Source organism: Melozone crissalis, unplaced genomic scaffold (genome assembly GCF_028551555.1).
Source record: "Melozone crissalis strain CALT ecotype California unplaced genomic scaffold, PUWL_Pcris_2 ptg000035l_1, whole genome shotgun sequence".
Classification (NCBI taxonomy): domain Eukaryota; kingdom Metazoa; phylum Chordata; class Aves; order Passeriformes; family Passerellidae; genus Melozone; species Melozone crissalis.
Window position 1 is genome coordinate 2,184,205 of NW_026535813.1, and position 27,390 is coordinate 2,211,594.

At 43.7% G+C, this 27,390-nt stretch overlaps 1 pseudogene; it reads right to left on the bottom strand.

Moving 5' to 3' along the window:
* Positions 1 to 2,275: 2,275 nt before the first annotated feature.
* LOC128941397 (arrestin domain-containing protein 3-like) overlaps positions 2,276 to 27,390 on the bottom strand; it is a 28,879-nt pseudogene continuing 3,764 nt past the window's right edge.

The following is a 27,390-nucleotide window of genomic DNA, read 5'->3' on the forward strand; positions in this document are numbered from 1 at the left end:
CTGGAAATCTGTCACAAGTGGGGTCACCCAGGGATCGATATTGGGCCCCAATGCTGTTTAATATCTTCATAAGTAATCTGGATGATGGAATTAAGTGTACCCCAATGAAGTGTGCTGATGATACCAAGCCGAATGGGGAAGAGGACACTTTGGAAGAAAGATCCTCCCTGCAGGAAGACCTGGATAGGCTGGAAGAGTGGGCTAACAAGAACCTTATGAAGTTCAACAAAGACAAACATTTTGCACCTGGAAAACATCATCCAGGAATGCAGCAAAGGCTAGGATCTATCCCAATGGGAAGGTGTTCTGTGGAAAGGGCCCTAGGGATCCTGGTGGACAACAAGCTGAATACGAGTGAACGTGAGCTGCTGTGGCATAGAGCCAACAGGATGCTGGGTTGCATCAACAAGGGTGCCACCAGCAGAGATAAAGAAGTCATTCTCCCACTCTACTCACTGCCTTGTCAGGCCACATTTGGAATACTGTGTTCACTTTTGGTCCCTGATATACAAAAGAAGATGTGGGCAGGCTGAAGAGGGTCCAGAGAAGGGCCACAAAGATGATTCAAGGACTGGGAAGGTGCCATGTGAAGAAAGGCTGAGAGAACTGAGTTCATTCAACCTTGAGAAAAGAAGGCTAAGGGGAGACGTTATCACCATGTTCCAGTATTTAAAGGGTGGCTACAAAGAAGATGGAGACTTCCTTTTTACAAGGAGTCACATGGAAAAGACAAGGGGTAATAGGTACAAGTTACTCCTCAGGAGATTCCAATTGGACATGAGAGAACAATTTTTCCCAATGAGAACAATTAGCCATTGGAATAATCTCCCCAGGGAAGTGGCAGATTCCCCAACACTGGACACTTTTTAGGTGTACTAGGGCATCTTGTCTAGGCCATGCTTTTGCCAAGAAAGGTTGGACCAGATAATCCTTGAGCTCCCTTCCAATCTGGTGTTCTATGATTCTGTGACAGAGTATCATAAACCCTGAAGATAATACCAAATGGGCAAACTGAGCTGCTGCTTAGTTGCCATAGTTCAATTTTTTCTTGCAGTCTGAAATACGCTTTCTACTGGAGACTCATTTTATATATCATTTTTGATTATTAGGGAACTACATATTATTTAAATAAAACCAAACACAAACCAACCAACAAACCTTCTCCTTCCCATCCCTAATAGTTAACATTATTGCTGCCCGTGAACCCTGGACAGCATTTGATTATCCCCTTTTCACACTTTCTTTTCACACTTTGCTAGTGTCTGCTGATGCTGCTTTTACTTTTTAAGTTTTGCGCATGTCCCTGTTCAAAATCCCCCTCAAAGAACAAAACCAAAACACAAATATAAATAACAGTGCAACATGAAACAAATAGTGTTCTAACAGTTTGGCAAGTGATTAATTCACCTGAGATTTAGTGACCTTTAGGCAGTCTGTAACAAAACATTGCTTTGCAATAAAAGCACAAAGGCAGCAAATTATTTTAAGAAATCAAGAAGGTATACAATCTTGATTACGTCTCATTAGTTTCCTTCTGATCTCTCTTCTCCCACCTATCTGTTGCTTGTCTACTACATTTGGCTGCAAAACATACAGCAAGGATTGACTTTGAAGGCATGTAATGCTTGTAAATAAATCCACAATAGGATCCAAGCTGAAGAGGTGATACATGATCAGCCTACAAGGACAATTCTGAGCATGTGCATATGCAGGCAAAGTCCAGGCTACATCAAATTAAAAGTCAGGGCATTTGTCAATTTTGTCAATTTGTCAGCCTTCATGTCTTTTTTTTTTTTTTTTTTTGGTAAAGCTGTCATTTGTTCCTTGTTGTGCAGATCACAAACAACTGGAGAGGGATTGGTAACAACAGTCCATCACAAATGAGAATAAGTTGTAGTGACACTTAACTGTATAACATAAGTAATAAGCATGTGCAACTTTTCATAGAATCATAGAAAGCAGCCATTCCTCTCTTACAACATTACAACATGGTTTGAGTGTTTTGAAACACCTGACTGCATGCTAATAAGGCTGCTCCGATTATGTGCTACTATTTAATGGAAGGGGACGCAAGTTTTCAAGCATGTGGAGCAGTCCTATGATGTGCTGTAGGTGTCAAAAGCATGATCACAGGTTCTTTTCATTTCATTCAAGAGCAATTCATTGCAAGAGCAATATCATTTCCTTTAAAAGCAAGTCTCCACTATGATACCTTGATCTTCAACACAGAAGGTGTGATTCAAAACCCAAGTGAAGTCAGTTTTTATGGATACCTTCAACGAGAGGGGCAAGACGGTATCTCATCTGTGGGCTGATCTGGGTTTGGATCAATCTAACCAAAAGAAAAAGAAAAAACCCCAAAACAACAAAAACAAGAAAAAATAAACAACAAAAAACCCAACCAAACAATTGACCAAATAAACCCAGAACAAAAAAAAAAAACCCAAAAAAACCCAAAAATAAAAGCCTTGACAACTCAGTGCATTTCAGCATCAATTGTTAGGAATAAAAATCAAAATTCACAAGTTTAAGACAATTATAATATGTGACATTTCCAGTCCAGGTGTTATTGAAATAGCTGAAAAACTTCTAGTTACACAAAACTTTGGATAAACAGTAATAGAAATATTAGATCCAGTGGAAGACTTTAAACTACAGGTTGATGGCAATTTAAGGATAAGCATGAATAACTGCTATAAAAAAATTTTTTCTCCTTTACTCACACAGAAGTCTTTTGAATTATCTGATATATACAAGAAAGATTACTTGACACATACAAAAAAGATTACTTGACACATACCACTGGAAACATAATTCAAGAAATATTTACTTGAGAGAAGCAAAGAAGTTTTTATTGAAATGGCAGAAATGTGTCAATACAAAAATCATTCTACTTTTAAATTAAAGTAGTTAATACTCAAATATCCTATGGGATGTTTGAAAAAGTTCATGTGCTCTAAACTTTACGTCTTCTTCCTCTCAACAGGAGAATTAAAGGGTACAAGCCTGCTAACTTAGGTCTCAAAAAATAGATGTAAGAATAGTTTACACGTACATTGCGTCTTCTAGACATTGAATCAGTTAACGTCATGTAGCCCTTTGGTTTTGCATTTCAAGCCGGGGGGTGGGGGGGATGGATGTCATGTTACATAATGCTATTTTCCTAAAATGGATCAATTCAGACCAAATATGGCCTTTTTTTTTCATTTGTCCTACATCACTTATTTTTCTTGAAAAAGACAAAAAATAAGCAACATGAAAAGCTTTGAAATTTGCATCTCATTCATGGTTATTCGGTGGCTGCATTTTTAATTCTGTGAAGGACAAAAGTGTTGAAGAACTGTGTACTTCAGAAAACTTAAGTCATAAATTAATACCAATACATCACTTTTCTAAGTGAAACTTCTGAAAGGCCTACGTTCACAGAATTTAAACACACATGCAGGCAAAACAGATTAGTGGTTGCTATAAAATGTTAGGAAGCGGCAGAGGTGAAAGAGTTGAAATCTTATTTTTAATACACAAATTTTTAAAAATTATGTTTCTAAAATGGCAAACACCACTTTGAAAATTTCCAGAAAGTATTAGACTAGGGAAGAGTGCTGCCAAGAAGAATTACCTCCCCCTGTTGGCAGCTCCAGGACATAGCATGATGGAGAAGCCAAGGCACCTCATGGAGCACCTTTTACATTTAAGGTTGCAGAGTTCACGTTAAAAAAAAAAGGAAAAAAATTATAAAAAGGGTAACACATGCTGTAAAACAGGCATGGAAAACTCATGATGCAATTCATCTGCATCTTGCAAACAAACAAAAATCCTCCTCAAAACCAGCTTATTCCATGTTCATAATTTTAATGGTTTCTTCCAATTTTAGGAAGGAGAAACAGGTTTGTAAACTTATTCCATCAGACAAAAAAAAAATCAGCCACAAACAATATATAAATCATCATAGTCTGACAGATATACCTACTTCTGAATATAGGGGAGGAGGCAGAAAACGAAACTCCTGGATGTATGCAAATAATGGTCCTTGCACTGCTCTCTGAAAATCATCAAAAGCAGCTACAGGAGCAAGGCCAGACTGTCTGTTTTCCCCTGTGACCACTTCTGCATAGTTAGGAGGTGCTGGAGGGAGAAGGTACATACAGTTCAAACAACAAGTTCTTATGCATGACAAAATATACAACATGATAAATATTAAACTTCAACCACTGAAAGATTCACCAGCAGATAAACAATAATTTTAAAATTGTTAAACAAAAAAAGGGAGACTATTTTGTTCTATTCTGATATTAAGTTTATGTTCAAAGACAGACTGACCACTGTTTATTGTGGCTGAATTATCCCATTAAAATTTAAATCAGACAAAAGATAATTTATTCTCTGTACAAGTAGAAATGACAGAACACTTCAGTCCTCTGTACTCCAGAAGTCTCCAGGTCTGGGATTTGTACTTAAAAAAAGCAAGATATTAGATGTGCAAAAAGAGAAGGAAGGAAATACATAATTCTTTCTTTGGCCATGAGAAATCTCCCATAGAAAAGAATATTATCTTTTCACAAAGCCTTGGCTACTAAGGCTGATGAGAAAGCCCAGAAACTGCTACTATGGGTTGCAATGCCTTATAATCAAGGATGCAATTGGGATACTGGAAGTGGAAGCAATGAAGTTATGCACAGATACAATGGTATCCTGTGCTTTTTTTTCTGCCACTTTCCAAAGAAGCTAGATTTCACTGCCTGTCCTAGAGACAGAAAGGCAGGGAGGGGAAAAAAAAATCTCTTGCTCTACACAGAACAAGCAGATGGCAAGAAAACATCCACAATAGATCTCCTGTGGGCTTTATTATAAAAGCATGTAATTTGACTCTGTTAACAAGACTACAATGAATAAAGCAGACAAAAATCAAGAGAGCAGCAGACTGGGATTTGTACTATCATGCTACCTTCTAGTCTTTCAGGCAGAGTCAGACCAAGCCAGTTCATGCTCATGCTACCCTGGCTGCTTACGCTTGATGTTCTGCTACCACATGGATGTAGAGGAATGGTACCAATGACCAGTGGTTAGTTAAGGAACAAATCCACAGCTCCTGGAATATCAACATATACCTGAAGAAAAATGAAAAAGTATATGATTAAAATGTGGGGTTTTATCAGCATTTCATAAGTATTAGTCTAAGTTATCTTTCTATGAAATTTTTCATGAGGAGCTTGTTTCTAATAGCCCCTGTGAAAAACTCCAATCACTCGTTTTCAAAGTTTTAAAAGTGTAATAGTAATAAAATGGTTATAAAAATAGTAATATAATTAGAATAATAAAAATTTGGACAATTTGGATTAGGACAACATAAGACAATAAAAACAAAGAGTTACAGACGTCTGCGTACCTTTTTCTGGGCAAAATAAGCCCAAAAAAGGACACACATTAACAGAGGATTAACCCTTAAAAACAATAGCCTGCTGCATATTCATACACTGTTGCGTTGTGATTTCAGGGTTTATCTCAGAAACCCAAGTCCCTCCCCTGAAGATTCCCTCTCAGGTTTGTCAGTCATCATTCCTTTCCTCACCCTGACCCCTGCAGAGAACTGTCTGTCAATCCTGGAATTCCAGAAGGGCCTTGAGTGATTGGCAGATTCGAAGGATGCCGTCTACCCCCGGGGGAGGGGGGGGCATTGGATTGGGCCATCCAGGTGGCCTTTGTCCCCTAAGACCTCCTCTCCTGTACCTGGTTGGTGGGTGTCATGGTTTGAGCCTGGCACAATGCCAGTGCCCCCATGAGAATACCTTCTCCCTGGTATCTACTGTGAGATGTGATGTAACCAGGAATAAGAACCGCAGGCTCTTGTTTAAAAAAAAAGAAAAAGTTTATTAACTAGACTACAAGTGAAAGAAAAACACACAAGGAAAATGAAAACCTTACAACAGCATTCTCCTCCTCCTCCCACCAAATTCCCAATACCATACATCTTCCAAAATCGCGAACTCTTAGTCTGGCACCACCCTTTTAAATACCCAATTCTCAGTTCATCCAAAAGGGAGGAGTCCTTTTTGTAGCCATGGTGTCTTCTTCCTTTCCATGTTCAGTGCTCTCACCACCGAACTTGGAACCAAGCTGTCTCGAGGGTTGTCTTTTAAGGATGCATCGTCCCACTCCAAAAGGCACAGTCTCTCCTTTCGGGACATCTGTCCCCCCCATATTTGTAGCACCCCCTGGGGCCGAGGGGTATCCACACTGCACTCTTCCTGGTTCTGAGTCCCGGGCTCCCCCTCGAATACAGTCTCTGCATGGCACAGAAACAGTCCATAGCTATACAAAAAGCGTCCAGCAACATGCTACTCCATCACCCTTTCCACCCCCTGGGGTTCTTCTTTCTCTCTCTCTTGCTCAGACCTTCCTCTCCTTTACTCAGTTCCTTCTTCATCCTCTAAATTCATATCTTCCCCAGGGGAAGGTTAATGCTCTGCTAAGTTTTCATTATCCACAAAAGGGTTAAAAGCCCTTACACTCGTCTGGACACCTTGCGGCAGTTCCCCCCCCCCCCCCCCCAGTCCTTCTCCGCAGCCGTGCAGCCCTGCTGCAGGCACATGTTTATGGAATTTCAAGGTAACAAGCACAGACTGCCTTCTCTCTCTCCGTCTCCCGAGGGGGGGCGGCGGGTAGAATACCTCTCATGCTCCTCCATTCCTTCCATTCCTCCACCCTTGGGCCCCTCAGGATCAGGCCTACCTCCCCCAGGCCACACGGCTTTCCCCTCCCCCACCCAGCAGCAGACAGCTGGGCAGGGGAGAGCTCTGACCTCTTTCACCACAGGAACCCAAGACGCCTGCCAGGTGGGCAGCTCTGGTTTTTAACCCCTGTGTTTTCTCAGAGGTGGATCTAATTTTCAGTGGTCGTACCAAGTGCCAATCTTAAAATCTGAGCATCCATTGGTGGTTTGGTGGTAGTGACCACAGCATCCCAGAAATCTCATTTCCGGTCAAACGACCACACTGGGCTTCCTACCCCTTCCCTCCCCCTCTCCCCCGGGTTAAAAGGGCAGGTAACCACATGGTTCGGGGAGTTCTGTTGGAGCTGTTGCTGGATTCAGTGGCCTGCGGGCCAGAATAAAAGCTCTGCATTAAAACCCTCCATCAGAACCGACTCCTTTCCTTCACCATTGCCTTAAAGATTCTCCATCAGAGGAAAACCTGAGGAGTGGACCCTCTTCGTGAGGAAGCTCCATCCCACCACCACTAGAGCTCCAGCATTCCTGGACTTGTCTCCACATCGTTGAGGCTAATCGCTCCTTTTGTATTAGCAGAGCCTTGCCCGAGGCTAAGTTGTACCTTTCCCAGAATAGTGAAGACATCTGAGAAGGTGGGGGGGGGGGGCGGTTATGCAAAGTGACTCCAAGACCAGCATTCTTTGTGGGACCCCCGACTCAAACTCACGGAGAAAACCCCAAAAACAACGAGCCAAATAAGAGTTGAGAGACTGGAGTGATGTCTGGACGTGAGGAGCTGAGTGCTGAGCCTGCAGAGATGCGGAACACCTTCGGAGCCTCTCGCCCTGACTATGGGAGTCGTCCCCAGCGGTGAGACCAGGCCGACTGGGTTGGGAGGGGCAACAACTGGAAGGGATCAGCAGGCCCTAAAGGCTGCCACGAGGATTTGATCCCCAGCTCTGCCCCTAGTGGACAAAGCTGTGCATATCCTCCTACTCTGAGTCGCCCTGGGAGACGACGGGAGACTGCAGCCCTGCCGAGCTGCCCAATCCTGAGCTGATCACTTTTAATAAAGGCATTAAAAAGGAGAAGAAGTCTCCTGGCCCTGTTTATTTCATATATCAATAGTACACCTCCCACATGATGCATAAATTCCATTCAAACAAAGAATTCTGTCTGGTCAGTGTCAATTTCTTCCTCTTAATCCTAATGGAGTCTTCAGCACTGAGCAAGGCAGGAAGAAGTTAGTTTCTTCTGATAAGGGAGCAATAAATTCTTTTTCTCTGAAAGATTTAGGTGTCCTGTAGCTGCTGTCTTGCTGTGAGTCCTCTCTTAAAAAAAAGTATCTGTCATAGCATAGTTTCTATTTTAACATTATGTTATAACCTAAAACTATATTTAACACACTACTTAAGAAAATTAATACAGCATAACTTTCTAAAATAACACATGTAATAGTCATTTAAATATTTGCAAAAAGCCAATCATAAAATACGCACTTTTCACAGCCCCTTTTAGGGTCCATGCCCCTATGCAGACATGAGCTCAAGTTAAGAAGAGTCTTAACATGAGCCCTCACATGGAAATGCAGTGTACTCATTAAATGCTCGCTTAGTTGACAGACAACTGCTTTGAGAACTTGCATGATTTAAACTAAATTTACTTACCAGACCTCCTGTAATGACACTAATACCAGAACATGTATTTCTTTCATAACTAATTGTAATATATAGTAGGGATAATTCATGCTATTATTGTATGGTATAAAAATATTGTGAAACCCAAACCCTGTCTTTTGACTACTCCGGCCAGGAGCAGCTGTCTTATTTAGATTCAACTAGTTCCCAGATGCACGTAAAGATAACAATCGATGCCTTAACATAAGAATAGAAGCTTCCAGGGCGATGATCAGTTGGTTTCTGGTTTCCCGAGTTGTTGGGGAGCCACTCGAACGCGATTATCGATTGCATCTATCAAGACAGTCAGTTGTGCCACCCTGATACATCTGAATACACGGTTCCTCCGAAGCCAATTGACACCAATGGCACACCTGGATGAGGCTTTTGTCCACCTCTGTACATGGAAAGCAACAACAATGCATGTGAAGAGACACAAAGGAAATTTGGTCATCTTTGCCTCGGGCAGAATAAACTGTATAAAATTTCACTGCATGAAGCTGCAAGTGTGAACCGGGGGAACTCTGACACTCGGGAGGTCAGATCCATGTTCACCTGGTGCCGATCCCGGGCTCGACGCTGTCTCTTTGGCTGTGGTGGTTTCGAAGACCGAATTTTGGTTTCACAGACAAATTAATAAATCTTTGATAATTTTGGCTCACGATAATTTATAACACTAATCATCACAAAATGCTGTGCTAGAAATTTGTATGGCATGTTGGAAGCAACTCATTCTAGCGAGTGAAACAGACTGCCCGACATACCATCAGTGAATACTCCACATGGATTGTACTACAGTCAAGGATTGAAGGGGAAACAGGTGGAATTTTCAACTGTTTGCCATTCCAGGTTTCTGTTTTGCCAGATGACAAGGATTCCTCACGGAGGTCGGCAACAAGCTGTCTGACTTCCTTCATTTTCCCTTTGGCATAGAATGCCTGCGTTTGGTAAATGGTTGCCTTTGGCACTACCATACCGGAAGAGCAATTCTCAATCTCAGCAAAGATCTGAATTGATTCACCTGAAACAAAAAGGAAAAAAAAACAAAACAAAAGAAAACCTCAACAAAACACACCAGAATTTCAATTTCTCTTTACATTTACAAGGCAGTTTAAGCAAACTTTCACATTCTTTATGCTGTTATAACACTGCTGCTATCACTGCTCTACTTGAAAAAAACCACATCCACTGATGCTAATAGAAACAAGATCCCCATGAGCTGTTTTAAAAGGAAAACGAAAACAACGCATTCCAAAAAAAAAAAAAAAAAAACCAAAACCAGTCTAACACCCAAAACATGCCAGTCTAACAGATGAGGTCATTGAACCATCTAGAGATACAAGTTGCGCTCTCTTAGTTAACAGGGTATGCAGAGAAGATAGCTAAATGCAGACTGATGTGGTACAAATATCCTTAATGTTTCATTTATGTAAAAACAGTAGTACAGACTCCAGCTTAAAAAAGGAAGGAAAATCACACAGAATTGATTATAGGATCACATACCTGGGGTGTAGCCCTTTCTTTCAATTTTTGCACTTAAAGATATTGGGCCTGAGGTACAAAGCCAACAACATAGAGTCTTTTCTTTTGTGCCTGCTTGGGGTGACTGCAAGAGGAAGAAAAGTACTGTCCATCAAATTACAAGCTCCATTAATCTCATTGGGTATTTAAACCAACACAGGAAAATAATAATTTTCATAATGTGCTTATTATTACATATTTTGATAAACAAAGCTGCTTTCATAGGAAAAGTCTCAAGCAGTTTAAATAACATTATACAGATACAGTGTTTGTCCTAATTCTACTGGTGTATTCGTATTGCTTTTTCTGTGATCCTCCATACTACAGCTACAATTAAAACAATGCTAAAAGAAAATACTGTATAGGTTAAAACAAAAGGCTTCATAGCCTACACATCCCAACATAATGCTGCAGAGCTTTTAATTTGACTAACAGCAGATTAGAACATCTTCACACTTTCGATTATGCTGCATTTCCAAAACAAAATAACTAAGCTAAACTACTGTAATCTTTACTCCTGCTATTTCCTCAGTTTCTGAATAATCCTGTTTCATCTATGTTAAAAAGACTTGTTTTACACAACACCAGGATTTAGGGCTTGAACCAAAGCCCACTAAAGTCAAATGAGAGACCTTCGATTTTCATGGAGTTTTTACAAGGTCCCTTTGCAAGCTGATTTTTCACCCATACACACAAGAAATCTGTTTCAATGGTCTTCTGATTTTCTTTCCCCTCTAGATTAAAATTTGAGAAGGGGATAAAAAAAAGGATTTTTAGGCCAGACTGAAATCAAATCCTCACTGTGGGCAGTTGTGATATTAAAGTCATTTTAACAAAATGATATTTCAGAAAAGGATTATACAGAATTGCGATAGTTTCCTCCCCATGAAAACAATCCATATGGAAATTACCAGTTGAAATAAACAGGACAGGAGACTTTTTCTCCTTTTAATGCCTTTTTTAAAAGTGATCAGCTCAAGGTTGGGAAGCTCGACAGATCACAGATCTGCAGTCTCCGTCGTCTCTCCCAGGGTGACTTGGAAGAGGAGGAATGTTCAGCTTTGTCCACTAAAGGGCAGAGCTGGCGGTCCCGTCCTCAGGAAAGCAGTGGGTGTAACCCCGTGTTTCACAGCTTACGGGTTTGCCATCCAGGGTCTTGGCCTCAGCTGAAGTCTTCTTGCTTAGGGCAACAAAGGTTTTCAGCATCTCTGCAGGCTTGGTACTTTGTTCCTCACGTCCAGATATCACTCTGAACTCTTAATTCTGTGTTGGCTCGTTGTTTTTGGGGTCTTTTTGGTAAGTTTGGTGGAGTTCCTTCCCATGGCATGCTGGTCTCAAGGCTGTTTTGCATCATCTCTGATGCTCCCCCCATGTCCCCTCCACCCACAGGTAGAACTTTACTTTAGCAGCAACTGCTTTAACTGGTTTTGCAACTCTTTTCCCCCCCAAAAATATTGGAAGATTTTTTATTTATAACACCAATTATGCATTGCAGTAACTTTTTTACTTTGCATTTTTAAGTTTGCAGTCCCTCACTAAAATATTAAGCATTGCATTGTTCCATCATATATTATTCTTTATTTATAATTTAAGAGGACCAGTTCACCAAATTTTCTTCCTTAATGAGAGTCTACAAGTTGGTAGTATCAGTTTAGACCGAAAAATGCATTTTACGTCTTGTAAAGATCAAGCAACTCCAAGTACAGGATAACTTGGCCTTCAAAATACCAGCAGTTAAAGAGTTGTTAAACTGATATAATACTTAAAAGAAGAGCTGTACTTAAACTAGCAAATAAATATTAGGAAAAGTTACATGCTGACATTGTTTCAGTTATTATACTTCATTATTTTTATGCCAGAAAAGGAATGAGTAGTTCTGTCAGTTCTTACCAGTAACGAAGGAGTGTTAATATCTATATGTTCAAAGACTGTAAATTCCTTCTTTAATTTTACTGGTAGAAGCCAAGGCCTATGCAATTCAGCTTTCACCCAATACCGGACACTGCCATGTCTGCCTTTGAATGAGGTAGCATGTGGTCTGTGCAGGACAAAGGTCAAAATCGAGTAAAGTTTTTTTTCTCATTCCAGTACAATTGATAAGATTTGGAATTAGTATGTTGTTGAGGTTTAGGATTTTTCCTTTTTTTATTTCTCTTAGGGAATATTCTCCCATTTTGTTGCTAAGAAACAATAACGGCCGGTACTTAAGAGAAACAAAAGAAGTAACCACAGAGAAGGGGGAGGAGTGCAGCTGGCTTTACTATCATAGCTAAGGGGGCATTGTCCTAGAAAGGGCAGAGATATAGTGATATTTGGGCTGAGGGAAGGGGTTGGGTGCAGCTTCTAGCTCTCTTGGAGTCGGGTGATTGATTGCTGCTCCCTGGAGGGGGGGGGGGGAGGAGGAGGGAGGAGAATTCACTGCTGCCAACCCGCCACAAGCCACAACCCAGCCCTGCTCTGCTTCTTCTGCCGTGGGTGAGCCTTTGCTTGTGAAAGCAGCCACTGAACTGGGACGTTATTGTCATAGATGAGTAATGCGATGGTTGACCCTCACAATTAAAAGGCAAATATCATGTATATATGTTAAGGCAAGTTTTAAAGACTTATGTTTTACCCCCCTCCCTTGCATTGTTATCAGGAAGTGGCCTGGGTTCGGGACATTTGGGAGGGTCGGCTTGTTACTATGGCAACATCTGACCTCCAATCAAGATTTAAGGAAGCAAACTCCACCACTGGACAGTGAAGAAGGAATCGATGGACAGAACTTTGGGAGGGGCTAAAGGGTTAAAAGGCAAAACCTCCATTGTCTGGGTGAGCACATGGCGGGAAAAATCCTTTGCTCTCGGCGCCGTAATATTTTCTCTATTCGGTCTTCTGTTGTAGTTTTTGTTATGAACAAAAATCTGCCAATTTTTTTTGTGAGAAAAAGGTTACAAAAACTAATCAGACCACTGTTGCTGCTGGGGTGCTGCTTGTTTATTATGGTAATTACAGGTTGTTGTCATGATTAGTTGTTTTTGTATCGGTAAAAGCCCTGGCTGCGCCTGAGTTAATGGCTCTCCTCCCCAGACAGGGAAGAGAAGGGACTGAGACGTGGGAGGGGGTGCATGCAAACTGACTTTGGGACCAGCATGCCATGAGAAGCTACTATTCCAAACACACTGAAAAGAACCCCAAAACAACGAGCCAGTATAGTTGAGAAATTGGAGTAATGTCTAAATGTGAGGAACGGAGTGCTGAGCCTGCAGAGATGCTGAACACCTTCGTGGTCCCTTACCCTGAGCATGGGGTCGTCCCGAGGCCGGGACCCAGAGAAGAAAGGAGCGGTCATCAACATCCGGGTCACGCCCAAGGCTCCCACGAGGACTGGACCCCAAGCTCTGCCCCTAGCAGACAAAACTGCGCATATCCTCCTCCTCCTCGTCGCCCTGGGAGAGACAACGGAGACTACAGACCCGTCGATCTGCCCAATCTTGAGCTGATCACTTTTAATAAAGGCATTAAAAGGAGAAAAAGTCTCCTGCCCTGTTTATTTCAGCTGGGGCGCTCTTCCAGGATAGCCACGCCGGAAGAGGACACCAGGACTGGCCATCTTGGATCTTCAGGACAGCTGGCTATCAGGACCCGAGAGGTCGGCTTGGACCAGCAACGCTGAGGAGCACCGGAGCACCGGACTGGTGAGAAATCCGGTGTCGGGAGTGGGAGACGAGCGAGTGTGTGTGTGTGTGTGTGTGTGTGAGTGAGACGAAGGCCAGCAGTGAGAGTGGACCCCTAAATACCGCGTTTTGGGACTTCCGCGAGGAAGCCGGCCGGGAACAGAGGGAAGCGTGTGGAATTAGCATGAGTGAGTCGTCGCCTAAGGGGGAAAGAGAGCCCCTCCCCTCCGGGCGTGCGGAGGCAATAGTTGTATGAGTGGCACGCACCCCCAAAAGTCCTGACAGAGGGACGTCAGGCAGATGGTAAGTCCTGAGAAGGATTCGGGGAAGCTCACAAGCCCTGCAGGCAATTTAAGTCCTGACAAAGGGGTCAGGCACAAATCCCAGTGAAGGAAGCTGCGGTTTGTTTTTAAGTCCTGATATGGTGAGGCCTAAAGTTTGGAAGGTTAGGCAAACTAAAAATCAGGCAGTTGTTTTTCCTGACAGAGGGGAGTCAGGCACGAACCAGCTTCTTACGCCAGGGTTTCGTATTTTCAAGTCCTGATAGATATAAGATCTGACGTTAAAAAGTCAGGCAATCAAGAGATCAGGCAATTTTTTCAGGATAAAGTCCTGAGCATCAGGCAGAAATTTGAAGTTCAGTGGAGGAGGCTGAAGCTCCTCAAACAAGATTTTTCTTGAAATTACCTGTCAGTAGAGGCACCTTTGGGATTTTTCTGTTGAGACCTGACAAATGGGAGGGTGTAATAGTAAAAAGACAGGCAAGAGACTGAGGAATATACCTCCCAATAGCCCCTTAGGGGAACTGTTAGAGAAATGGGATTCTATAGAGGCCATGGAGGGATTAGATAAAGTGATGATGATCCACTACTGTGTAGAAGTCTGGCCGGAATTGGAGGTGCAAGGAGGATGGTCTTGGTGTGGGACAAGTGGATGTGCCAACAACTGAGTCATTATCTGACAGCTTGAGGAGATACCGATCCTGAGCAATTATTGTATGTATCTTGCTGGTTAAAGAACGCTATTGGGGATGGAGGGGTGCGAATTTGTAAGGTACAGAAGAAGAAAGAGGGGAATGAAGGAGGGGATGATGGAATTAGTTAAAGATGGGATCCCCTGGATTATTTGCCTCCTTCTGCCCCTCCACCTTATAATCCTCTTCCTCAAGCACCTCAAATAGCAGGTCCGGTTCTTCCCCCGGCTGCCATCTCATTACAGCCTGCTCAAATTCCTCCTTCTACCTCTCTGGCTTCTCCTATGATAAACCCAGTATCTCTCCCAGTAACCACTCCCTCACCACCCCCTTTGGCTCCTCCAGTTCCTTCTGCATCATCACAAGTGCCTACTACACCTGGTGCATTGTCCACCCCTTCTCCAGCTCCACCTAATATCCACTCAGGCTCTTCTCCCCCTCCTATTGCTGTCCCTTTACCTCCTCGTAGTTGGGACACAAATACCTCCTTGCCTGGTAAACAGCTATCAGCAAATACACCTGCTGATGGGCAGAAAGTTCAGGGTAACCCAGATATCCCTCAAAGCAGTTTGGCATCTGAAGATGGGCCGTACTGTAGCACCAGATCCAAGACCTCCAAGGCAGAGAAACTCTTTCCCCTCAGAGAAGTTCCTATGGGAGGAGTAGTGGGAGATGTTGGCTTTGTGAATGCTCCTCTAACTGCTTCTGAGGTGAGAGGGTTCAAGAAAGAGTTGGGGCATTTAGTTGAAGACCCAGTAGGCATAGCCAACCAAGTGGATCAATTCTTAGGTCCAAATATGTACACTTGGGGGGAGATGAATTCCATTCTGAATATATTCTTTTCCCCAGAAGAGGTCCAGATGATTGGAGCAGCTAGCATAAGAATTTGGGAGAAAGATAACCATCCGGGACCCCAGGTGCCATCAGGTGAACAAAAATTGCCACTAACGGATCCCAGGTGGAACCCTAACCAGGAGGAGGGGAGGAAGGCCATGATGGAATATAGATCTTTGATAATACAGGGGATTAAAGAGTCAGTTCCCAAAGGAACTAATACCCAATTGGCATTTGAGGGTGCACAAGAGAAGGATGAAGCTCCTGCTGCCTGGCTTAATCGCCTAAAGCAGAACTTCCAATTATACTCCAGAACAGACTCAGACACAACAGAAGGTCAAGTGCTACTAAAAGTCCAATTTGTTACCAAATCTTGGCCTGATATACAGAGGAAACTGGAAAAGATTGAAGATTGGCAAGAGAAGGACATCAGTGAGTTATAAAGAGAAGCATTGAAGGTGTTTTTAAGAAGGGAAGAAGAAAAAGCAAAGGCCAAGGCTAGGATCATGGTTGCAGTAGCTAGAGAAAGTGCAGGGTGGGCGGGTCCACCACCAGGAGGAGACAAGGATAGGCCAGTATTGTCAGGTGCAAGAGGGATGGAGAGACCTCAAGTCCCTTTGAGAGAACGACATTGCTATTACTGTGGAGAGGCAGGACATGTCAGGAGGTTTTGTAGAAAGCTCAGTCTCGATGAGGCAATAGCCAGGGAACAAGATAATTTAGGGAGGATCCTTAGAGGTGACGATTAAGGGGGTTGTGGGCTTTACACTTTAGGGGACCTGATGCAACATCTAGAAAAGCCCTTGGTAAACACTGAAGTAGGACCCCTAAATAAAAAATTTGAATTTTTTGGTGGATACAGAAGCAGACAAGTCCTGTCTCAACAAAGTACCAAAAAGTATAGTAAAATACACAAAAACATCTGAGGTTAGACAAAACAGTTAGGTAGAAAGATATCAAATAGCACTGAGACTGGACAGTAGCACTAAACTTGTAATACATGTTGTGAAAGTAAAAAGTACCTTATCGTTGTCTTGTTGTGTGTGTGAGAGTGAGTCACAAGCAAAGTCAGCCTAAACTTCCTGGGCAGGTGGGACGGGGGGGGGGGGGGGCAGTGGAAGTGTGTGTGTGACCTGCAAACCAAACTAGTGCTCCCCAGACAGGTGAGGGGGCCGTAGCTCTAAGAGCATAGGAGACACACAGACAGCCTCACAGGTGAATGAGCACCAGAGGCAACCAGAGTCAGGGCCCTTCCAAGAGGCCCAGAGATACTGAGACCTGTGGGACAACCCCAAGGTGAGGGGGGCCACAGGTGTTTTACAGAGAAAAGAAAAAGTACCCCACAACTTTGTGAAAGTTGTAAAGCCGGTATGTTTATTACAGCGCTGGACGCATGCAGAGATTGCTCTCCTCAAAAAAGGCATGTGTACCTCTGAGAACTTCAGGTCTCTTTTTATCTCTCTCTCAAATACATATGCATACAGTTTCACAATAGGTTCATACGTATTCATTTTTATGGGTTTTGTGTGATGTTTGCCGCTAGTTCCTTTTTATCAGAAAGAATTCTGAGGTCAGGCCGGCCTGCCCTTGCAGTAGTTTCTGTTTTTCTGTATTTGTCTCCCCCTGTCTCCTCATTATCTCTGTCCTGTAGTTTTCCCTTCAGCTTCGGCCTTACAGACTTTTCACCCTTTCTAGACATTTCACCTAATTCAAAATGGATTTTTACTCTGGGGAATTTTTCACTCTGTCTCATTCCCCCCTTTCCTAGAAAATAAGTAAATTCTTTTACTTCATGCAAACCCTTCGGACAATAAGTGTCTCTTAATGCTTTGTCATGTACGTTTGATAAAGAGGTTAATACAGCTATTTGTTGTAATATTCTCCAATTCCAAATTAGCAATATAATGGATAATCTTAAACTTATTCCAACTAATATTAACAAAACTACAATGAGATGACACAACTTATTAAAGATTCCATTTGCAGTTGATGACCACCCAAAGATCACATCCCACCAGTGATGATCCACATTTTGCTTTATTCTTTGTAGAACTCTGGTTATTTCTTTTTTATCATGTTGGACAGTAATTAAGGTTTTCTTTCCACTTTCTTGGATGTCCTTCAAGATCCTCAGTAGGTCTTGGTACTTAATTAACTGTTTTACCAATGTAAGGTCCATCCCAATAGGGGTAGGTGATAGTCCGTGATACATTGTATAATTGGTTTCAATCAACTGGTGGGATGTCACTTGGTCTAAGTACGAAAAACCACACTCGATAATCTTAACAAATTACAAATACAGAAATTAGAATGATTTCTACTAGACAAAATACCATCATTGCTATCAATTTGTACAGCAGCACAGGCCGTTCTCAGGCATACACACCCTTTTCCAGTATATACGAGCACAGTTTTCTGGTCAGTAGTGACTGGATGAACTTCGAAGTGGCAAATACTCTGTTCAGTGTCTAAACACACATCCTGGGCATTAATAGTATTGCTTTCACAAATGAATCCCATCTGTTCTCTAGTAATGCAGGATTCTAAGTTTACTGTCTGCTATTTTTCATTCACCTTTCGTGCCCACACTCTATGTTCTGAAGGACAGAGTATTGGTTTTTCATGGTTTAATCTTAGTGCAATGATGGGATGGATAACATAAACAGTGGCATTACGTATGGTAAGCACAAAGGCAGTGGCCACATTAGAAGCAGGATCATAGGTGAAATTCACCATAGTCCACCAGGATTGAAACTTCCTTTCAAAATCAATTGCATTATCCCAAACAATTTTCCAAATTTCAGCTGGAAAATTACCTTCACCCCTTTCCCATATGATCAGAGCTGCAGTTGCTTGCATCTATTACTGTGCTTGTATACAACTGAAAGCTAAAAGACACATTATCTTGAACTGTACTAAGTGCTTCTACTATTAACTTGTGGTCTGGGTCCCCGGCCTTTTCATACTTTCTTACTTTGGCAGTGCTTTTGAAATCTGCCACTGGCTAGTTCCTAATGCCAATAGACATGACTGTAAATGCTGCTTCAATTCTGTTAGGCTACCTGCTGCAGTGGCCAGTTTATTTATCAGTATTTCTGAATCAATTCCATTTAAAACACCAAATCCTGTCCCTAATATCTCACTTAGATCCTTTCTTATTCTGCTCTTGAGATATACTTGTCTTTGTATCTACGTTGTCTAGCCTTCAAATGATGTGTTTAGGAAGGAGGAGCAGGCTGGTTGGATTTTTGAGATGGGGTCCTGGTTTAGGGCAAATTTGTTAAAGAATCTGCAAAGGAGGGCCCCTCCAGAAAGCAAAACCCACACGGCCCCTCCCCCCAACCGGTTCGGGAAAAAATTCCTTTGAGAGAGGTGGAAAGAACCTGTTTATTTCAGGCACAGCACCCCCCCCCCCCCCAGCACACAAAATGAACAATACCAGATGACACCGCTCTGAGAAAGATGACAAAATCAGAAAGTCTCTTTTGGGGGTGGTTGCTCTGTTCTCAGTCCCTCCGGCGCTGGGCCAGCTGCTGCAGGCCAAAACGGTGCAAACCTGCGGTGTTCCCGGGTCCCAGTCCGGCGCAGGTTCGAGATGGTCACAGGAACAAGAGAGGAGAAACAGTCCAGGAAGGAATGTGGACTGTTTAGCTAGACCTTGCTAATAAGCAGAAGCCAAAGCAGAGCAGAAGCGAGAGCAGAAAAGCAAGCAAGCAAAGCAGCAAGCTGAAAGCAAGAAGTGAAAAACAGCCCTATGTACTGCTCGTCTCTGTGTCCCTGATAAGGGAAACCCAAACAAAACTTCCACTCTTCAGAGTCGGTCTTAAAGGCACAGAACAGATGAATGGGGATACAAGCATCATAACATCACCCCAGGACAGATGGTAATTTGCATTAGCAACTCAACACTTTTGAGAGACCATTCTGGATTGAATAATAGTTGTTGTTCACCCACATTCTTTACTACGTAGGGGCCTATTTCATACACTTCAGGTTCAAGTTTGGGTTGAGTCTGAACTATTTGAGTCCTAGTATGGGTTGTATAAGGCCCTGCTGTTGTAAAAAGTGCAGTGTCTACTTTGAATTTAAATCAAAGTCTGATAGCAACTCGAACTCAAAGGCAGGTCACTTCTGCAGACTATATCAAGGTGAAATTACACCAACAGTCTGATTCACTTAGGTTATCACAAGCTTCCTGGTGTTCATATACACCAGGGGAGGTTGAGACACTAATTACCTCTGGTCTCTCATAAGCCATCCTATTGATGACCTGGCACCCTACTTTGATTTCCTCTCCTCTGATTCCTTGAAGTGCCCACAGTTCTCATTCCTGCCATTCTTGCTTCTCATATACCCGATTACTACAGCAGATACGTTTAAATCTTTTATCTCAGGAAGTTCTCTCATGGATCCAGTATACTGATTAAAAGCCTGGGACCAAGGCCATTCAGCATTGCTTTGGATAGAGGTACTCTTTAGTTCTGAAACTTCAGTTATAATTTCATACAAAACAATTCTGTAAACTAAAGTATGAACTACCCCCGACCGCAATATACTCATTTTGCCCGAGTAAGTTTTAGTCTCAGTTCACTGTCTTCTGGTGTCACTTTCCAAGGGACTTCTAGGGCTTTCTTCACTCGAGAGTGATGGATTCAGGAATTCTGCTCCTTGATTTTGATTGCAGTGAAAGTGGTGAGAAGTACTTGCAGTGGTCCCTCCCACTGTGGTTCCAAAGTCTTCTCTGTAAGAGACTGAACATATACATCATCCCCAGGCTATCTAACTCCCTGCTCCGAATTTCAGCCACATGTTTCTCAATTTCTCTGAGCTGTTTGCCTAAAGCCACCATGTAGGTGGCCAGTGTTATCACCCTAATGTGGGTGGACATTGCCTTTGTATTCCATATGGTCTTCTATAAGGCATTTCAAAAGGATTCAGCATTCCTTTAGCCCAAGGTTTAGTTTGAATTTGCAATAGTGCTAGTGGAAGAGGTTGGGGCCAGGGTAGATTAACTTCTTGCCCCAGTCTTACAATCCGCTGCTTAATCAAATGATTGATTTTCTCTCCCTGGCTGCTTGATTGGGGCAGTATGGAGTGTGAAGTTCCTAATCTATGCCCAGGTGGCTACTGATCTGTTGCATTGCTTTGGAAATGAAATATGATTCTCTATCTGAGGATATTGTGGCTGGAACTCTGAAGCGTGTTATTATTTATTATAATAATACTCTGGTCACTTCTTGAGCTTTGACAGTTCTGGTGGGGAATGTTTCTGGCCACCCTGAAAATATATCCATCAATACCATTAAATACTGATACCCCCCTTTCCTTGGGAGTTCTGAAAAGTGAATTTGCCACTGCTGTACAGGCCCATGGCCTCTCCCAGTCTAACCGAGTTTCGGCCTGGGGGTATTTTTGGGGTTAGTCTGGAGTCTGGAGGCAAGGATCACATTGTTGGCTTACCTGAGTGATAGTGGCATATAAATTCCTGACAACGATTCTTTCAATCAGATGTATGTTCTAGAAAGCCTGTGGAAGTTACTACTTCAAAGTCAACGCTTCATTTCAATGCACTCTGTATCACTGGCAGCCTTGGTCATTTTGGGAAAGGAGCCACACTCTATAAAAAGCTTTTAAGTAGTTAGGCCCTAGTGTGTTTTCTAGTGGTCTTCCTTCACTAGTAACCACGAAAATGGGAAGGGATTACTAGCTCTCTTTCAATGGTAGCCCACCCCTTGTAGTTATATGCCTCTTTTGATTAGTATTATTGTATTATGGCTTACTTTCGAGGAAAATCTGTCCATAATTACCTCACCTTTCACTGCTTTCTTTGCCTCTCCCTCCGTCAGCTCATTTCTTTCCTCCAATTTTAAGCTCACTCTCTGGTGTGCCTTAATATGCTTTTTCAGGTAGCTGAACTGCTTCCAGCAGCTGTATTATCTCTTGTGCATGTTTGATGTTCTTTCCCTGTGAGGTCAGCAGTCCCCTCTCTTTCCAGATGGCCCCATGTGCATGTACGACTCTGAATGCATACCTCGAGTCTGTGTAGATGTTTATTCTCTTTCCTTTTGCCATTTCCAAGGCACCGGTCAGGGCAATTATCTCAGCCTTCTGCGCAGAGGTACCTGTTGGTAAGGGTCCAGATTCGATTACCTCTCTGCAGGTGGTCACTGCATACCCAGCATGTCGCTTCCCATTGGCAATGTAGCTGCTCCTGTCAGTGAACCAGGTCTCTGCATCGTCCAGAGGAGTGTCCTTTAAGTCTGGGCGCCTGGAGTAGGTAGCTTCAATGGTCTCCAGGCGATCGTGGTGTACTGCTTCTCCTTAATTCTACTGAGAAAAGAAGCTGGGTTGACAATATTAGTCCCCACTATCTCTACATCTTCTTGCTCTACCATGATGGCCTGGTATTTCAGAAACCTCTGTGGTGAGAACCAGTGGCCACCCTTTACTTCCAGTACTGCAGACACTGTGTGGGACACTAGCACAGTCATTTTTGTCCTAGGGTAGACTTGGGTGCTTCTTGAATATTCAGCACAACTGCTGCTACACCTTCGAGGCAACCTGGCCAACCTTTGGCTGTTGCATCTAGTTGCTTAGAGAAGTAAGCAACTGCCCTCTGGTACAGACCCAAGTCCTGAGCCAGTATTCCCAGGGCAATTATTTGCATGGGAAAATAGAAAGAATGGTTTACTTACATCTTGAAGTCTCGAAGTTGGAGCTGACATGAGGGCACTCTTTAGCTGGTGAAAGGCCCGTGTGGCTTCCCTTGCCCACCAGAGATCTCTGTTTCCATTGGCAATAAGAGCATAGAGTGGTCTGACAAGCAGTCCATAATTATAAACTTACAGCCGGCACTACCCTGCCATGCCTAAGAAGGTTCGGAGTTCCTTTATTGTGTAGGGTTTTGGCATATGGCATATGGCTTCCCTGCCTTAAAGTTCGCTGCTCAGCACTCACTTCTTACCCCGGGTAGATTACCTTCTGTTTCACTACCTGTGCCTTTTTCTTTGATACTCTGTATCCTTGGAGTCCTAGGAAATTCAAAAGGCTTTCCGTCCAGGCCACACATGCTTCCCTTGTCCGAGTGGCCACTAGAAGATCATCCACGTACTACAACAGCCTCCTTTCTTCTTGTGGAGCTTCCCGGGACTCTGGATCTTTCCAAGTTGTTCTCCAGTTGGAGTGGGGGAATCTTTGAAGCCTTCAGGCACATGGACCATGTGAACTATGTTCTAGGACTTTCTCATTTGAATGCAAAAATTTTCTGGCTGGCTTTGTCGATAGGGAGGCAAAAGAAGGCATCTCTCAGGTCTAAAACAGTGAACCAGGTTAGCTCAGGTGTTAAACAAGTTAGTAAAGTATATGGATTTGCTACCACAGGGTATAAATTCTGTGTTATCTTATTGAGAGCCCTCAATCCAGTACTATAAATTATTGGGCTGATTCCTTCCCTATCTTCCTTTTGAGGGTACTGCTCAAGTCTCACTGGTTGTGTTCTTTCCTTAAGCTTGATTACTATGCGGGGGCATTTTTCACCCTCCCTGGTACAGCAGAGGCCCATACCCTCGAAAACACTTTTTTACTTATTCTAATATCTCTTTACTAATATCTTTCTTAATTTCAATGGCTGTTAATATTAAACCTAACATCTTTATATCATTGGCCTCCAGAGTAACCTTTCTCATTTGAGAATGTTTAGCGAATTGGGCGAATTGTACAAAAGCTTCTAAGTACACATAGTACACATGTTACTTTAAAGGTTTGCAAAAGTATGCCTTCTCAGACCGACCAGTTGTTCCCCACACTACAACATAAACATTCTCCACAGGTACTAAAGCTTTATTTAAAACTGATTATATGGGCCTTGTGTCGACTAAAATTCTACCCTTTTCGTTCTTCTGATCTCACTGCCTCTCGCAGAGGGGTCTGTTACATCCTAGTTCTGGATGAAATTGAACTGCTAGGTGGGGGATGGGTTCAAGTGGGGATACTTTTGGAGCCTAAGTCTTCTTCCCTTTTGGGGAGGTCATCTTTATCCTTCCTCCCTTACCTGAGGAGGAGCCTTTAACAAATCATGTGTACTCATTTTGCAAACTGTAATCGCTTTGTGTTTCAGCAGGATAATTTTTGATTGACTTCATACGTTGCTATCTTATGCTGCATGCTGAAGAACACGATTGATTTGCTTTCTCTTTGCCTTGTTTTCCTTTTAAAGGGCCAAGACCAGAGGGCGGTCTGTCCTGGGGTGACATTATGATGCTTGTATCCCCATTTATCTGTTCTGTGCCTTTAAGACCGACTCTGAAGAGTGGAAGTTTTGTTTGGGTCTCCCTTATCAGGGACACAGAAATGAGCAGTACATAGGGCTGTTTTTCACTTCTAGCTTGCAGCTTGCTGCTTTGCTTGCTTGCTTTTCTGCTCTTGCTTCTGCTCTCGCTTTTGCTTCTGCTTATTAGCTAGTTTAGCTAAACAGTCCAAATTCCTTCCTGGACTGTTTCTCCTCTCCTGTTCCTGTGACCATCTCGAACCAGCTCCGGACTGGGACCCAGGAACACCGAAGGTTTGGCTGCAGCAGCTGGCCCAGCGCCGGAGGGACTGAGAGCAGAGCAACCACCCCCGAAAGAGACTTTCTGATTTTGTCATCTTTGATTTTGTCATCTTTCTCAGAGCGATGTCAGCTGGTATTGTTCATTTTGTGTGCGGGGGGGGGGGGGGGGTGCTGGGCCAGTCAAATAAACAGGTTCTTTCCACCTCTCTCCAAGGATTTTTTTTTTCGCGAACCGGTTGGGGGGAGGGGCCGTGTGGGTTTTGCTTTCTGGAGGGGCCCTCCTTTGCAGATTCTTTAACAAATTTGCCCTAAACCAGGACAAAATATTGGTGCCCAAACGTGAGGCTCGAGAGAGAGTGGAAAAACCCTGTTTTGACTGCATTTTGGTTGCTATTACTCTGTGTTCATTTAAATCAGCTAATAGCCATGCTTTTTGAATTGATAATGTCTATTGGGGTGAAGGTTTGCATGCATTTCTGGTCCCTAGGGTTTTTTGAGATTTTAATACCTCTCGGGTCCCTAGGTTTATTTTCTTATCCAGAAATAGCTTTAGTATTGCCCATAATATGTAGTTTTTACATCAGAGGGGCAGTGACCAGAGTAGCTATCCTGCTGGGATTGGTGGCAATAATGTGCAAGAAGTTTATAAACATGCTAGGGTCTGCTCCAGGTATGAATGGTTCATGGCTATGGTTATGCATCCAGTTTGTTGCAGGAGGAGCAGGAGGGAATGAGGTTTTTCAGCCTCTGCTTTCCTCCTTCTCCTATGAATCAGTTGCATCACTAGTGAAGGATGTTCAGTTTCCCCTCAATGTTAAAGAAACCATCTTCCTGGTATTCAATCTGGTAACCTTCCTCTATACAGCCTGCTGCTTCTCTAGAATGAGGGCTGAGATTTCTAGACGGGCTGATGAGACCCCTGACTGAGGAGTAAACCCCGGTGTGGAAAATCCTAAGTGGTGTGGGAAATGGGAGGATATGGGCCAAATCCTGAAGGAATTCTCTGACCCTATAGTCTGGGATTTTCCCCATGAACAAATTCAGAACCCAGCTGAGGTGGGGAAATATCTGAAAGAGAAGTACCAGGATGAGCCTAAGGAGAGGAAGGTCATTGCAGTGAGCTGGGCCCTGGCATATGCTTATCGCACACTGCTAGATACTGTCGGGCAGCAGACAGAGGCAGGGGGGCAGGGAGATAAATCAGCAACTGTCCCGGTGACTCAGGCTGCAGCTAACACTCCAGGCTCAAAGCCAGCATCTAAACCCATGGCTGTTGCTACCAGCACTAGAAGTGGGAAATGCACGGACAAGACCAATCGACCAGGGGATGATGCTGATGATGATGATGAAGGAGAAGGAGCCTCAATGCCTCCTGACAAAAAATCAGGAGTCAAAGCAGCAGGTGCAAGATCAGATGAGTCCTTTTCCCTGAAGGACCTTCGTGGCCTACGGAAGGACTACACTCGAAGGTCTGATGAATCCATAATTAGTTGGCTTGTCTGTCTCTGGGATGCTGCAGGCGAGGCTACAATTCTGGATGGCACTGAAGCGAGGCATTTGGGATCCCTGTCCCAGGATCCTGTCATAGACCAAGGAATGATGAGGGGGGCTAACCCTCACAGCCTCTGGGAACGGGTCCTAAGAAGCGTAGCAGAAAGATACCTGTGTGCGGATGATCTCTATATGCAGCAAACTCAGTGGAAGACAATAGAGCAAGGGATACAACGCCTGAGAGAAATGGCAGTGGCAGAGATTATCTTCTCAGATGATGTAACAACTAGGAACCCAGGCTTGGTACCATGCACATCTGTGATGTGGCGAAAACTCGTACGACTTGGGCCACACGAATATGCTTCTGCCTTAGCCGTCATGAAGAGGGATGAGAGGGATGAGACTGTGCTTGACATGGCAAGGAAGCTGCGAGCATATGCAGATGCTGTACATGGCCCGACACATGCCAGAATTGCAGCGGTAGAAACACGTCTGCAGAACTTAGAGGATAAGATAGAGGAGAACCATAAGAAGCTTAGAGAGGAGATTAAAGAAGACCTTCTCCAAATTTCAGCAGTACAGATCCGAGGTTCTGGTCTCCAAGGCAGACGTTTCCCAGATGGTGAGAGAAGGTACCCCCCACGAGCTGAGCTGTGGTTTTACCTGCGTGATTGTGGGGAAAACATGAGAAGGTGGGATAGGAAACCTACTGCTGTTCTGGCACGACGGGTGCGTGAACTGAAGGAAGCCACCAGGAGGAAAGCAGCTCCAGTTGCCCGTAGCCGAACAGCCAGGTATGATGATGATGACATGTCTGATCCCCTCGAAGGAACATCCAGAACATACGCCCAGGGAAAGAAGGATAACCAGGCTTAGAGGGGCCCTGCCTCTAGCCAGGTAGAGGCCAGGGAAAATCGTGTTTTCTGGTCTGTGTGGATTCGTTGGCCTGGCACATCGGAACCACAAGAGTACAAAGCTTTGGTCGATACTGGTGTGCAATGCACATTAATCCCATCAAGACATGTGGGGACAGAGTCTGTTTCTATTGCTGGTGTGACAGGGGTATCCCAGGATTTCACTTTGGTGGAAGCTGATGTGATCCTAACGGGAAATGAGTGGAAGAAGCATCCTATTGTGACTGGCCCAGAGGCCCCATGTATTTTGGGCATAGACTACCTTCGGAGTGGGTACTTCAAAGACCCAAAAGGACTCAGATGGGCATTTGGAATAGCTGCTGTAGAGACAGAGGGCATCCAGCAATTGAACACCTTGCCTGGGTTGTCTGAGAATCCATCTGCAGTAGGATACCTGACGGGAGAAGAGCAACGAGTGCCAATTGCCACTTCCATAGTGCATCGACGGCAGTATAGGACCACTCGAGATGCTGTGATCCCCATCCATAAGATGATCCAGGAGCTGGAGAGCCAAGGGGTGGTCAGCAAGACCCACTCACCCTTCAACAGTCCCATTTGGCCTGTGCGAAAATCTGAAGGAGAATGGAGATTGACTGTGGACTACCGTGCATTGAATGAAGTGACTCCACCACTGAGTGCTGCCGTGCCAGACATATTAGAGCTCCAGTATGAGCTTGAGTCCAAGGCAGCAAAGTGGTATGCCACTATAGACATTGCCAATGCATTTTTCTCCATTCCTCTGGCAGCAGAATGCAGGCCTCAGTTTGCCTTCACATGGAGGGGAGTGCAGTACACCTGGAGCCGACTGCCCCAGGGGTGGAAGCACAGTCCCACCATCTGCCATGGACTGATCCAGACTGCACTAGAAAGGGGAGAGGCTCCAGAACATCTGCAGTATATTGATGACATCATTGTGTGGGGGAACACAGCTGCGGAAGTGTTCGAGAAAGGGAAGGAAATCATCCAGATCCTCCTGGGAGCTGGTTTCGCCATTAAAAAGAGCAAAGTAAAGGGACCAGCTCGTGAGATTCAATTCCTGGGAGTGAAGTGGCAAGATGGACAGCGTCAGAT